Source organism: Humulus lupulus, chromosome 6, assembly GCF_963169125.1.
Source record: "Humulus lupulus chromosome 6, drHumLupu1.1, whole genome shotgun sequence".
In the NCBI taxonomy this organism is placed as follows: domain Eukaryota; kingdom Viridiplantae; phylum Streptophyta; class Magnoliopsida; order Rosales; family Cannabaceae; genus Humulus; species Humulus lupulus.
Window position 1 is genome coordinate 90,782,153 of NC_084798.1, and position 14,982 is coordinate 90,797,134.

The 14,982-nt window shown below is 41.4% G+C and overlaps 1 non-coding gene across 1 annotated transcript; it reads left to right on the plus strand.

Annotated features, from left to right (window-relative positions):
* Positions 1-2,150: 2,150 nt before the first annotated feature.
* LOC133787521 (small nucleolar RNA R71) lies at positions 2,151-2,257 on the plus strand. The gene has a single exon (XR_009872538.1). It is a non-coding gene; the product is annotated as a small nucleolar RNA R71 (small nucleolar RNA).
* The last annotated feature ends 12,725 nt before the right edge of the window (positions 2,258-14,982 follow it).

Below are 14,982 nucleotides of genomic sequence, written 5' to 3' on the forward strand. Positions count from 1 at the left end.
CATCAGTATGGTGGATTTTTTTCTAGGTAGGCACGTCATAGCTCTATCATGTGGCTCTCTGACCTTACAAGGGTTGCAACTCTAATAATAGTGGGTGCCGCAGCTCAAAATAGCTTGCGTAATTTTTTTTCACGATTTCCACGGTTCATAAATGATAAATTAAAGTCTAAAATTATAAAAACATAAAAATTGAAACTTAACATAGAAAAATTGTCCAAAATTAAACAAAATAACAAAACAATAAAAATACTGGGATGCCTCCCAACGGTGCTGTTGTTAACGTCATTTAGTCGGACACTAAATTCCTCTTCAATTTCAACTTGGATCAAGTCCGTCCCTCACTTCCTTGAGAGCCATAGTGTCATGAGTTAACACTTGTTTCTTGTTATTACAAATTGGTGGAACTTTCCCTCGCTAATGAAACATTCGAATCTTCTCACTACATAACCTTTTTAAATGATGACACACTTTTCACATACCACTTTTAACCATGGACCTTTTCTTAGAGACATCCAACTTGTTCTCTCCTCTTTTTACCACATCAACTCTACAACAAGTTGGAATTTTCGTTGCTGCAAAGACATTAAATGTTATCTCCTCTTTTTGCACTCGCAGCTTCAACTCACACTTTTGTACATCGATTATGCTCTACAAGTAGCCAAAAATTGCCTTCCAAGAATTATTAGAATATTTTCATCTTCTGCCATATCAAGAATAATAAAGTCTGCAAGAAAGATGAATTTGTCCACTTTCACCAATACATCCTCAATGACTCCATGAGGATGTTTAACTAAATGATCCTCCATTTTTAAGGAAACGGTAGTAGTTCAAGCTTTTCCCAATTTCAATTTGTGAAAGATTGATAGAGGAATTAGATTCACACTGGCCCCTAAATCACATAAAGCCTTTGTCACCACTAAGCCCCCTATAGAGCATGGGATATTGAAGCCACCAGGATCTTTAAGCTTAAGAGGTAGCTTGTTTTAAAGTATCACACTGCACTACTCAGTAAGTGTCAATGTCTCATAGTCCCCCATTTCCCTTTTCTTTGACACAATTTCTGTCATAAACTTCATAGAACTTGGCATTTGTTCAAGTGCCTCAGCAAATGAGATATTGATGTGTAGCTTTCGAAAGATAACCATAAATTTAGAAAGCTGCTTATCAAGCTTATTTTTTTGAACCCTATGAGGATATGGGATCTTGATATGGTGATCTATGCTTATTTCTGGCTGCTTCTCTAGGTTCTCAGTAACCTTTGACCCACTCACTTCTTTCTCCTCATCAGACACATTTTCTTTAGTAATCATTTTTTGTGGGGTTCATCTATCATCTTTTCACTTCTCAAAGAGATTGCATTGCACTGTTGTTTAGGATTCACTTCAGTAGTGCTCGGTAAGTTAGCTTGAGTCTTGTTTGTCATTAAAGTAGCCAACTGACCATTTTGAGTCTCCAAACTCCTGATAGATGCCCTTGTGTCGGTCATAAACTTATTCAATACATCAGGATGTGGTTTAGGTTGTTTCATGGGTATTGGATGTTGCGGTTGTCTATTTTGTGGTTGATAAAAGCCAGGTGGAGGTTGTTGATAAGATTGTTGGAGTTGAGGGAAAGGCTGGTTATTTTGTGGAGGTTTGTACTGTTGCTTGGTTTGAAATAGGGTTGTTGTATGACTTGGTTGTTCTTCTAGGAAACGTTTGGATGGTTCTTCCAACCTTGGTTGTATGACATTGAAAAGGGTTATTAGCTGGCCTTTGGATATTCCCTATTACTTGCACTTCTTCCATGGGCATGTTATTCATATCTAGGCCAGGGTACTGATTTAGTGAATGAGCACTCCCACATACTTGACATATGTTCTATACTTGCAGGCTTGAGATGGAAGATTTCTATTTTTTAATTGTTTCGTTAAAGCCACCACTTGAGTTGTAAGCAAGGATATAACATTCAATTCAATCATACTAGCCACCTTCTTTGTTTGTCCCCTCTCATTAGGCCACTAGTAATTGTTCATAGCAATCTCTTCCAGTAATTCATATGCCTCATTAACACTCTTGCTCATGAACACACCCCATGCTACTGCATCAATTATTGTACGAGTAGTACCATTTAACCCATTGTAAAAACTGTGAACCAATATACACTTCTCTATACCATGATGAGGGCACTTCCTTAACATCTCTTTGAATCTCTCCCATGCATCATACAACGATTCCTTTTCAGTCTGGTAGAAATTATGAATTTCCTCTCTTAACTTTGAAGCTTTTGCTGGAGGGAAAAACTTTGCAAGGAACTTCTGGGCTAGTTCCTCCCATGTTGTAATAGAATTGGCTTGCAACAGAATTAAACAACTCTTTGCTTGGTCTCTTAGGAAAAATGGGAATAATCTCAGTCTAATCGCATTACCACTCACCTCATTCATCTTAAAAGTTGCACATAACTCTAGGAAATTCGCTATGTGCAAGTTGGGATCCTCAGTAGGCAACCCCCAAATCGAACGGTGGACGGCCCCATTTGTAATATTGTCAGCTTGATCTCAAAGTTATTAGCAGCAATTGCGTGGTGTATGATGCATGAATGCACTCTCGTGAAAGTGTGAAGCTCATAATCTCTAAGCATCCTTGGTCTGTGTTCCACAAGGACCTCTGCTACTTTAGGAATATTATTAGCAACATCGTTCACTACATTCCCCTGATTTCCCACCATATCAAACTCCAATCTTTTCTTAATCTTTCAGTTTTGTCTGCAAGTTCTCTCAATTTCAAGATCTACCGGTACCAATTCCTTTTGTCTACTTCACCGCACATACCAATGTTTCATGAAAGCACAATATTACAACACAAACCAAATTAGAATGATAATTAAAAAAACAAGTTAGAATAAAAATCAATTATGTTGATATTAATAATACACTCCCCGGCTACGACACCAAATTTTTTTTGTGAAAATTATGTACGCAAGTATATGCAATGGTAATGAGTAATAAAATAGTAAGTAGAGTATCGTTCCCACGAGGTTTGTTACTAATTATCAAGAATCAATCTTTATTTCTAATTGATTTGTCAAAAAATGAATATATACTATACTAAACAAAACAAAATAAAACAATAAACCAGAACAATAGACACCTCAATACTAAAATATTAATTATTTGGAATAAGGATTAGGATTATTAACTTCATCAGCTATCCACCTATGCCTCTCTAATGTGAATTTAAGAATTCATATCTCTATTGTGATAACGGATTACAATTGTAAATTATACTCTTACTAGGACATATAACTCTACAATAAGCAAATCTCCTACATCTATGTGGTAAATTAACATATCGCAGGCATTAATCACGTAATCCCTAAGCTACATAAATCATAAGGTACTCTCGTCCAATATAAATCTATGATTATTTGACTATAACATATTTATCCTTCACTTCTCGTATCTCTGGTTAAAATCATATAAGTCATGCAGTTAATGGCCAATTAATCACATGCATTAAACACAAGACAAATAATTCACAGTATTGATAGGAAATTCATAAAGACATCATTAGATGATCATAATGTTTCAAGAAGAATCCATTAACATTCTAAATAAGAAATTAGTTCATGCTAAACATAATCAAATCCATCAAATTAAATATAAACGTTACTACAAGAGAAAGTAAAAGAAGAAGAAGAAAAAGATTGACAGAAACTAGTTGATCTCCAAACTCTCTAGATCTCATGTGACGTGGCTGACTTATACATCTGATTAAAGATCGCATTTTTTTAAACTTATAAAGATAATAAAACAATTTTTTTTAATTTAATTAATTCAAAACTGATATGTTAGATTTTTATTTTAATCAAATTAAAACAATAAATAAATAAATTTTCTCGACTATTTTCGACTTATCGGCCACGTCAGTAAATGACGACATGTGGTAGGAAGAAGGACATTTTTCCCAAAGAGTCCTCAGGGCGGTGATCTGTCCATGTCTTACTTGGAAGCCCCTGTCTCCTCAATTCCCAAGGAGAGGTATCATGAACTCCCACAAACCCCCGATGATTGGCTTCTCAGGAGGGTTCCGAAGTCAGGCATCTTTATAGTGACTCCTTGGGGCGCTGATAACTCCCCCATCAATCTGCTTGCTCTCGATGTCCCACAGGCTCCGTAGGTACCATCAGTGGTTTCTCTGGTGCCTAATGCTCAAGGAAGTAGTGCCCAAAGGGCACAGGAAGAAGTCCAATCGCCAGCCGAGGAGCCTGGAAATCCTCAGCCACAACCAAGGCCTCAGCCACAGGCCCATAGAATTGTAAGCATGCACCGAAAAGCACGCAGGCCTCCTGCGCGAGGCCCTCGGTTGCCTAGGGAGCATCCAAGCCTAGGTGCCCACCGAGATGGCCGAGCTCCTCCTTGGCACCAAAATATCAATGTTTCTATTAGCAATAATTTCATCTGTGATGATAACTTAGATGAAGAAGAGCAATATATACCTGTCAAAAACCCCGATCTCCGAGAAGGGCTAAACGCTCATTGATGAGGCACTCGGGCACTTGGACCACATTGGTATGAGATGCCCAACCTATGAGAGGGGATGAACACTCATAGGGGAGGGGCTGTGCCTAACCATGACCGAGTTGATAGACCCAAACAACTTGATCTGTGGGAGAACCTTAATGTTCGAAGAAAGGGTCAACAACCCGAGTGGCCCGAGAACTTGGTGGATAATCTAGTTGTCGCAGAGCTCACTGAAATGCAACAACAAATGGACAGAGTCCTAATACACCAAGGACAGGACTTAGACTCTTACAAGGATGGAGGCGACCCCTATGCTTTCCACCTAGTCGAGACATCCATGCCTTTCGAATTCAGGATGCCTGTGATGGATTCGTATGATGAAACCACGGACCCTATCAACCATTTGGCTAGATTTAATAGGCAAATGATGGTCTATAAAGTCTCCGAGGATGCATGTTGTACTTGCTTACCATTAACCGTCACAGGGGAAGCAAGTGAGTGGTTCAAGAAGTATAAGCCAGGGACAATACAGTCGTGTTCCCAACTATCATCATAATTTAGAAGATAGTTTGTTGCAGCCAAAAAGGTTAACTTCGAAGTTAATGCCCTCGCCACCATAAAGCAAAGACCCGGTGAAACAGAACATCAACTGTTTCAACTAAGAGGTTGCTCGCACGAAGTGAGTGGATGATGGACAACAATTAATGGCCTTACAGACAAGAATCTCCCACAAACCCCTCTATGGGATGATTTACAAAGGAAAGGCTATTGCAAGTTAGACGATTTTTCCAGTCGAACTTTCATTAATTGGGATGACGCATTGCTGGAGATGTTGGGAGGTTTGAGCGTTGTGCGAGGGTCCTCGACCCCCATTGGGATACATTGCCGACCCCTAATACAGCCAGATGCCGACAACCAGCCTAGGGGAAATTCCCCACTCTCTGTACAATTTTTCTGCCCAGTTTCAGTGCAACCTCGATGGCCCAAAGCCAACCAACCATATAAAGAAACAACCAGGGAAGCGGAAAGAGGAGTAAGAACAGCCAATCCCGAGGAGGAAGAAAAAGGAGTAGGAAAAAATAGAAGGATAAGTACACCCCCAGTACGCTGAATATACTGAATTGGTGGAGACATGCGAGAATATCTTCGTGGCAACAAAGAGGCGAATTCCCTATCGAAAATCTCAGCCAATCTAGAGGAATCAAGAGAAGAGAGAACCCTAAAAAATTTTCAAGTACCATAATGATATCGGGCATAGCACCAACGAGTGTTGAAAACTATGAGATGAGATTGAGAACCTCTTGAAGTTGGGATGCCTTTGACACTATGTTTGGGGGCAGCCACAAGGAGTTGCAGCTGGTTTTCAGCAAGGCCAACAAGCTGCAGAGGGTGTGCACGTGGCGCCACCTCCTCAAGTGGCACCTGGGGCTCTGGCGGCCGTCAATCCTGTACAAGCTGGAAATCAGGCATAGACTCCAGTCCCTCTGAGGCCTAATGAGAGAGTGAATACCATCTCAAGAGGACCACATCTGGGAGGTTGATCAAGATCAACGCATAATAGATATGCCCAAGCCCTATACCATGATGAAGTGATTTACACACTCAAAAATCCCCCGCACAAATTTCGAGGATGACAGACCAATCAATCACCTTTACAGAGGAAGATGCCTGGAGAGTCCACTTCCCCCATCATGTTCTGTTAATAATTGAGACGAAAATAACCAATAAGATTGTGGCATGTATTTTGGTAGATAATGGAAGTTTAGTGAATGTTCTGTTCAAGTGGACATTTGAAAAGACAGGGCTCGAGGTGCGAGATTTGCAGTCGTGCACTTCCACGCTGTTCGGTTTTTCAGGGGAAGGGATGGTTCTTGCGTGAAAAAATCAAGCTACTAGTAACATTGGGAAAGGCCCCAAGGCAAGCTTTCAAATATTGTACCTTCATTGTTGTCAATTGCCCCTCGCCATACAATGTAATAATTGGGCGACCATCCTTGGAAGAGTTCGGAGCCGTAACTTTTATTTGAAATTTGTGTATGAAATACCCAATTGATTCGGGAGTCAGGATAGCTCGAGGAGACCAAGAGGTGGCACAAAAATGTTACAATGTGTTGGTGCGGCTCCCAAATCAACCCAACCCAACAGTCATGGTAATAATTGAATAGATTCCAGAGGTAGAAATGCTTGAACCTGGAGAGCAAGTTCTCGAGGTCCGCCGAGAAGAAAAAGATTTAGATTTGCGGTTCAGAGAGGAGCATCCTGCTGTAGAGTCAGGAAAGGAGCTAGAAGAAATACAACTAGACAAGAAGACCCCTCTAGAGTAGTAAAGATTGGTTGATGCCTCAGCCGGGACCTGTGCGAGAACCTCGTTGTTTTCCTTTGCGAAAACCAAGATGTTTTCGCGTGGTCCCATGCGGACATGGTTGGCATCAGTCGGCATATCATTAGTCACACCCTCAATATTGATGAAAATGCCTCTCCTATCAAGTAGAAAAGAATATTAACTAACTTCGACCAATCTGAGGCCTTGAAGGCTGAGGTCCAAAAGTTGTTGGCTAATAACTTCATCCGAGAAGCTTTATACTCCGTTTGGGTGGAAAATCAAGTTCTATTCAGGAAGCCTAATGGAACTTGGAGGAACTGCATTGTTGACGCGGTTTTTCACCAACGGTAGATTAAGAAATATAATAGGGATATAAGTGCTAAATTGTAAACCGTAATGAAATAACAAGAACCCTTTCGTACACACACAACTTTTACGTGGTTCAGTGGTTAAAATCCACCTAGTCCACAAGACAGTATTTTTTCTTTTCTTTCACAATTTCTGTAGAGTTTTAGTAATACAAAAAGTTCGTCCCCTTCCCTGTTCATTATCCCTAATATTTATAGGGGAATTTCCCAGACATGTTTGGGTAACCGCGTGAACAAATAAGGTATACATTTAATACAGATTATTCCCATTTACATTGGGATATGATTGGATAACAAAATAGAATATACTTCTGCTATCTCGGATAATAAATGATAGATATGCAATACAGCCTACACATTAATGAGTGTATAAGGAGCCTCAAAATCTCTTGGGATCGTTCAGTATGCGTTCTGACCAGGTTTCCACGAGCTGGATATCTCACCCGAGCTGGTGTGTTAAAGACTACCTGAACCTTAGTTCGTATTAAGCTCAAAGCGCCCAAATTTGGATCTGGCCACTATAAGTATCAAACTAGATTGTCATCTTAAGAGGCGATCTAATAACAATCTGTACGTCTTGTTTTCAGTTCCCAAACTCAAGTTGTTCACATCACTGTTAACTAGATGTTCCACTAGGCTATTTTTCCATATATTCATCTGCCAGCTGTATTCGAGCTAAGTAATTGAACTCATGCTAATTTTAGGGTACAACATTTGCCCCCAAGCTCCTGCCCATGCTTGTTGTTGTCACTTTTTGACATGCACATTAGGAGATTTTAGGCTTCTGCCATATAAAATCGTGTCTGCCCACTACTCGAGTATTGGACACGTGGCTATCTGTAATTGGCATCTGTTCGTGTTTTGAGGACTGTGACAACTGTCCTGTCAACTTTTTGCCTCCATATGTTTCATATAATCTTGGACTTTTGATATCGAGCTAACCCAATCGAATGGCTCGAATTAATTCCTGTAGTTTATGTATAAATAGGGTGATCTGACCTGAACCCTCACCACCTTTGCATTCTAAAAATTTCATTTTCAAAAACAAAGTTTCCCTTTTTCTTCTCCAACTTCTCCCCCGAAAAAAAACATTCATCGCCTTTCAGATTTTCAGAAGCTTTCAAGGAGTTCCCTGTGGACGTATCGACACTTTCTTTGAACCGATCATATAAACTATAAGTATTTCCTCCCCTGGTTTGAAACTTTCAATTTTTTGCTTTCCAGTTAGTTTTTTTTTTATTGTGGGAAATGACCTTTGCTCAATGTCGTTTAGGCTACGTCTGAGTATAAATAGGAAATAGGGTTCGGTTTAGGCTAAACGAATGATACTATGATTATTTAGAAATAAGGTTTTCATAAAACTGGGCAAATTTTCTGGGTTTTACAAAGAAAATTCTACTGGTAAATCGATTTGAATACCTGTTTGGGGTGTAGAAGCCGAAGGGGTTTTAGATTTGGTCATGGGTATCTTAAAGGTTACGATTCCTTAAGCGGTTTCGCAATAAAGCGCTTTCAAAAGAAAAGTAGTGGGTCTGACGAGTTTCACACGAAACTCAAAGTATAAGGGAATTTTAAGAAATCCAAGTGCGTGGCCTAGGACAACGTGTGGAACCACGCGTTAAGGCTAGAACACCTCTTAGCTCATGTAAAGATTTAAATCCCAAAAGCAAGCAACATAAACCCTCAGATCTTCGTACCCGTAACGTTGTAGCTAGTAATTGTCATAGGTCATCGCTAATAGGCCGCTTTGTCATCAGAAGATCTAAATCATAGCCCTCGCAAAGAAAAAACACCGTGAGCTCCTCTGCTCAGAGGAAATATAAGGGCAAGTAGGTCACCTCTGACTCTCCCATCCCTCATTTTGGCCTTGTGGTGGAGAGGGAAATTGTGGTCGACCCCAACTCATTCTTTGAGGCCGAGCACATAGTATCCCAGATCACGACTCACGGGAAAGTTAACAAGAACCTACTGAGTCATGGGATTAAGATGGGTGATGATGGCTTCCATGCCAGACCTCTATTAGAAGGAGAGTGGAGCTGCACCCCTCTCTAAGATGACTACGGAGCTTGGAGTGATGAGCACCTGAAGGTAGGTTCCTTCCTCCCCTTGGACCAGTACTTTGTAGACTTCCTAAACTACGTCAAACTGGCTCCATTCCAACTCCCACCAAACTTATATAGACTTTTGGCGGGGTTGTATTTGTTTCTGAGGCATGAGTGGAAGGTCCAACTCTGGCAGCTATTATGTACTTCTTTTGCCTCAAGGGCAGTCATGACCAGAAGGGGCGAGGTGACGGTTTCTACTACCTCACTCATTTCCCAACTCTGCCTCTGTCATCGACCTCCCCAGCCACCCAAGTGACTATAAAGACTTATTCTTTATGTCACATGGGTTCAAGAATTGCGATCATCGATACTTCAATCGCCCTCATAAGTCTTCGATCTTTATGAATTCAGCATGTGAACTTTCTAGTCGCTTTCACACTTTTTTTTTTTGTTTAAGTATTCTAATTGAGTTCATTCTTGACAGAGCGGTTTGTGAGCCTTGGCAGTTAATATGAGAGTTTGTCTAGTCTTCCTCCAAAGGAGGGGGACTACCGTCAGGTTGTGAATGATGCCACCATGGTGGCCTGCAACGTAATCAGCAAGGTCCAGATGTTGGCTCTCAGGACCCGAGTTCTTCTTCCGGTCATCCCCGAGATCCCCCCCTCCTCAAGAAGCCTTACCAGCCAATGAAGACATCGAAGATGAGGAAGACGAGGCATCGCTGGTGCACAAAAGGTGAGCTCCTGAGGATAATTAGGGGCTCGATCCAGAACGAGCTGCGTCTGGGGTAGCAGCCGGCCCCTCCACCCAAGGTAACCCATACCCATACAGAGAGTTAGATTGGGTTGCTCCCAGTTATAGGCTAATTTGATTCAACCCTAACCAGCTCGTTGGTCGTCATCATACCCACCCGGACCTAAACACAACCCTCCTCCAGTGTGTGGAATGACCACAGCTACCCCAAAGGTACCATCATGATTGACAACACTCTCAATTTTAGGTTCACCATTTTTGAAGAGTATGGGACAAACCGTAGGACCTGGCATTCTCTGCGTCAGGGTGCATATGACCCTGGTTTTAGCAGTACTTAGATGAGTCGAACCCCGAGGAAGGACCTGAACCCCCTAGGACCCAGAAGGTCATAATTTTAGATTATTTCCCACCACTGTTAATCCAAGAGTTAGAGGTTGTGCCTAGCCCAGTCAATAACCCCAAGCTGATCGTAGTAGATTCCTCCCCTAGCTCGGAGGGTAGGGTTCTTGCTCTTGTTCTTGTGATTATATTACTTTCAATAATTATTTCTTAAATCTAAACCCTCTGTTTGCTCTTTTTCAAGAGAAGAGATGGAGCTTCCAGAGGTCCCGGGTTTAAAGGGTGCTTTTAAGGTCGGTGGGACTAAAGCTAGTTCTGTGGTGAAGAGGGCTGGAGTGACAAAGAAACCAGCTCCAAAGACTAGGGGTACCACTGAGTCTCTGGCAAAAGACAAAGGTGCCAGCTCCACCAAGGAGCAGCCACAAAAGAAACTCCCCTCAGCTCCGGTAACAACAATCACGGTTCATCAAGATCCTCCTCCTCCTCCTAGACACGTATCTCCCTTAAATCTTTAGGTGATTCAGGGAGAGGCTCCCACTTTCTAGATCTCGATCAAACCACTCGACCTAGACAAGATCCCCAAAGTGTTTTGGGGTACTGTGTACAAAATGGTGAGCCATATGGTTGGCATGCCTACAAAGCCAACACCAAAGACTTAAGGGCTATAGAGGAGTGTACTCCTGAGGACATCCTCGAATTTGCTATGGGGATGAACCTCACCGTGAGTCCTTCTTACTCTTTTTCTTTTTTCTTTAGTTTTATTTTATAAACTATTCTGGACTTGCCTTATTCTTTTGCAGTTTGTTCTGGCTCAATTTCAAGGAATTCCTTGGGTTAAAGCCAGGGACAAGGAGCTCTGAGCTGCCCTGAGAGATGGTGAATAGACCACCAAAGTTTCCCTGGTTTCCTCCCAGGAGAGAAAGTGGTCTGCAAAACCCGCCCTTTCTGCCTTCCATAATCAAGTCGCGGAGGTGACCCATCGCGTGGACCAGCTTCAGGCCGAAAATGAAGAACTCAAGAAGAAGCTAAACGAGGTCAAGGCCAAGGCCAAGGAGGAAGCTGCAGAGTCATCGACTCAAATGGAGGAGATGTTTTACCATTACTAGGCTTTCAACTATGACGGGAACTTCTCCTTTTTTCAGCCTGAGCTGTGCGAACCATATCTTGCCAGGTTCAAGATTCGGTTCTCACAGGAACCCTCGGAGACCGCCGAAGCCTCTGAAGTTGTTGAGGGAGATGGTGAGGAGGTGACTTCTCTAGAGTGAGCTAATAGACCTTAGTGACTTATTATTTTCACTTTTATTTTTTAAGCTTCTGTAATTAAGTCCATTAGGACCAAAACAATTGCCTTCGGGCTCAGGATAAGGTTTTTTCACCTCGAGATGACAATATATTTTTTAACATACATCTAACTTGTGATCTATTTTTACTTCCCTTTGTCTATTGTTTTCTTATGCTTATGAATCCTTAAATTCTTGTACATTCAAAATCTTAGGGATTAACTTTAGATCGGGATATATTTTATCGATATCTTAGATGTATCCAAGATTTTGCTCGCTTTATTGCGTCATACCTGTTAAGAATCATACTGTGGACCTGGTCATATCTAGGGGTTGTAATAGGCTTAGTAGCTTTATACCTGTTAGGAATCAGGCCTCAGACTTGGTTATATCCAAGGGTTTTATTGATATATTAGAGATTTCTCAAACTTAGTTTGCGTTCGGTCTTTTGAAAATTCGAGCTTTAAAAAGTTGTTGAATAATCAATTTTTCCAAACTCTAGGTTTTAATCATTATCCGAATAAGCATAAATCTCTTAAAAGCTCTCTTCGATTATGTGCCCCCCAAGCAATTAGAACGTAAAAATGTTCTTGGTTGCTTTTATAAAGTGAGCTCGTGATAACAAAATGATAAATTTGGTTACTTAATAATCCAACTGTTATTAAACTTAAATGGATTTTATTAATAAGCCTTACATAAACGGTAATTCTGAAAACATTAAAGACAATGAAACTATTGATAATACTTTTTTAAGTGTAGGGCATTCCAGGTCTGTGGGACTATTTCTCCACTTAACGGGGCTAGCTTGAAATTTCCTTCGTGCAGGACCTCCACGATCTGATATGGTCCTTCCTAGTTCGGCCCTAACACACCGTATTTGGGATCTTTACTTGCTAAAAAGACCCTTCGGAGAACCAGATAACCTAATCCGAGTCTGCGTCCCTTAACCTTTGAATTGAAATAATGAGTGATCTTCTGTTGATAATGGGCGAGCTGTAATTGTGATGCCTCTCATTTTTCTTTGATTAGATCAAGGGATGCATTAACTAGCTCATGGTTATGATCCTGATCAAAGGTATTTTGTCTGTGGGTCGTCACCATCACCTCAATTGGGAGCATAGCCTCGCTTCCAAAGGTCAGGGAAAAAGGGGTATGTCCCGTGGAGGTTCGATGTGAGGTTCGGTAGGCCCAAAGTACTTGTGGGAGCTGCTTGGGCCATAATCTCTGGGCCTCATCTAATCATTTCTTTAAGCTCACCTTCAGGGTTTTATTTATGGCCTCGACCTGCCCATTGGCTTGTGGGTACGCTACCGATGAGAAACTCTTGGTTATGCCGTATTTTCCCCAAAAGTTTGCGAAGAGATCACTATCAAACTGAGTTCCGTTGTCTGACACGATCTTTTTTGGGAATCCAAATCGACATATGATATTCTTTACAACAAAGTCCAGGACTCTCTTCGAGGTGATGGTTGCCAAAGGTTCAGCCTCTACCCATTTTGTGAAATAATCGATGGTGACTATTGCATAACGAATCCTCCTTTTCCTGTTGGCAGAGAAAAAATTAAGTCAATTCCCCATGCTACAAATGGCCAAGGGGATGAGATCATGGTCAGCTTGAGTGGAGTAGCTCAGGCCACTATGGAGAAGCGTTGGCATTTTTCACACTTCTGCACATACGAGATCGAGTCCTTTGTCAATGTTGACCAAAAATTGCCCTGTCTCAGTACCTTTAGAGCTAGGTTTTTCCATCCAGCATGGTCTTATAAAATAGTATGTGCTTCCTCGGGCAGAACACATCGCAGGAGGGGCAACGAATGCCCTCGTTGATATAGGATCCCTTCAACCATAACATACCGCAAAGCCTGATACAGAAACCTTCTTGCGTCCTTCTGATCGTCAGGTAGCTTTCCGGTTGTGAGGTACTCCACTACGAGGGTCATCCAGGTCAGTTTTATGTCAATCATTTTGACCTCAACCATTTCTGCCGATATACTCAGGCTTTCCAAGAACTCCACCGGAACTACATTCAATATATCTGCCTCTTTGGTGGTAACAAGTCCAGCAAGAGCATCAACGTTGGAATTCTGCTCGCGAGGTACTTGCTTGATGGAGCTAAACTTGAACTTAGACAACTCACCCTTTACCTTAGCCAAGTAAGCCACCATCTTGATGCCTTGAGCTTGGTATTCCCCCAATATTTGATTGACCACGAGTTGAGAAACACTTTAACATTGGATGGCTTTTGCCTTTAACTTTTTCGCTACCCTTAGCCCTTCCAGTAGGGCCTCATATTCTGCTTCGTTGTTGGATGCTTCAAACCCGATCCTGAGAGATGTATGGAATCGATGTCCTTCAGGTGAGATTAAGATTATCCCATCTACTGATCCATTTTTGTTAGACGATCCATCAGCGAATATTTTCCATAATTCCTGCACTGGCTCCCTTATCAGCTTGTCCTGAAAACCTGTGCACTCAGCCACAAAATCAGCAAGGGCTTGGCTCTTGATTATCGTTCGTGGCATATATAATATCTTGAACTGGCTAAGTTCAATGGCCCATTTTAATAGACGTCTTGACATTTCAGGCTTTTGCAAAAACTGCCTTAAAGGTTGGTCGGTTAAGACGTGAATAGAATAAGACTAGAAGTATGGCCTGCGCTTCCTTGAAGCAAAAATGAGATAGAATGCAAGCTTTTATATCAATGGCTACCGTGATTCAGCTCCGAGAAGCCTCTTACTTACATAATATACGGGTTGTCGAGCCCGATTTTCTTCTCGAACTAACACAACACTGACTGCATTTTCTGTCATGGCCAGGTAAAGAAATAGACATTCTTCGGATGTTGGTTTTGATAGTATGGGGGGTTAAGCTAGGTGTGTTTTTAAGTCATGAAATGTCTGTTCGCATTCTTCGGTCGATTCAAATTTCTTGTTTCCTCTGAGGAAATTGTAGAATGGTAGGCATTTGTTAGTGGATTTTGAAACGAAGCGGTTTAAAGATGCCACCTTTCACGTTAGGCTTTGTACTTCCTTACACGACCTGGGCAAAGGCATTTCTAACAACGACCTGATTTTTTTTGGATTCTCCTCTATCCCCCTCGTGTTGACTATAAACCCTAGAAAATTTCCCGACGCAACTCTGAAAGTGGGGATTCAACTTCATGTAGTACTTTCTCAATATGACAAAACATTCTTCCAGGTCGGATACATGGTTACTAGCAGTCTTTCATTTGACGAGCATATCATCGACATACACCTCCATGTTTCTCCCGATCTGGTTAGCGAACATTTTATTGACTAACCGTTAGTATGTAGCTCCGGTGTTTTTAGCCCGAATGGCATAACTTTCTAGCAATATACGTTATGCTTGGTCA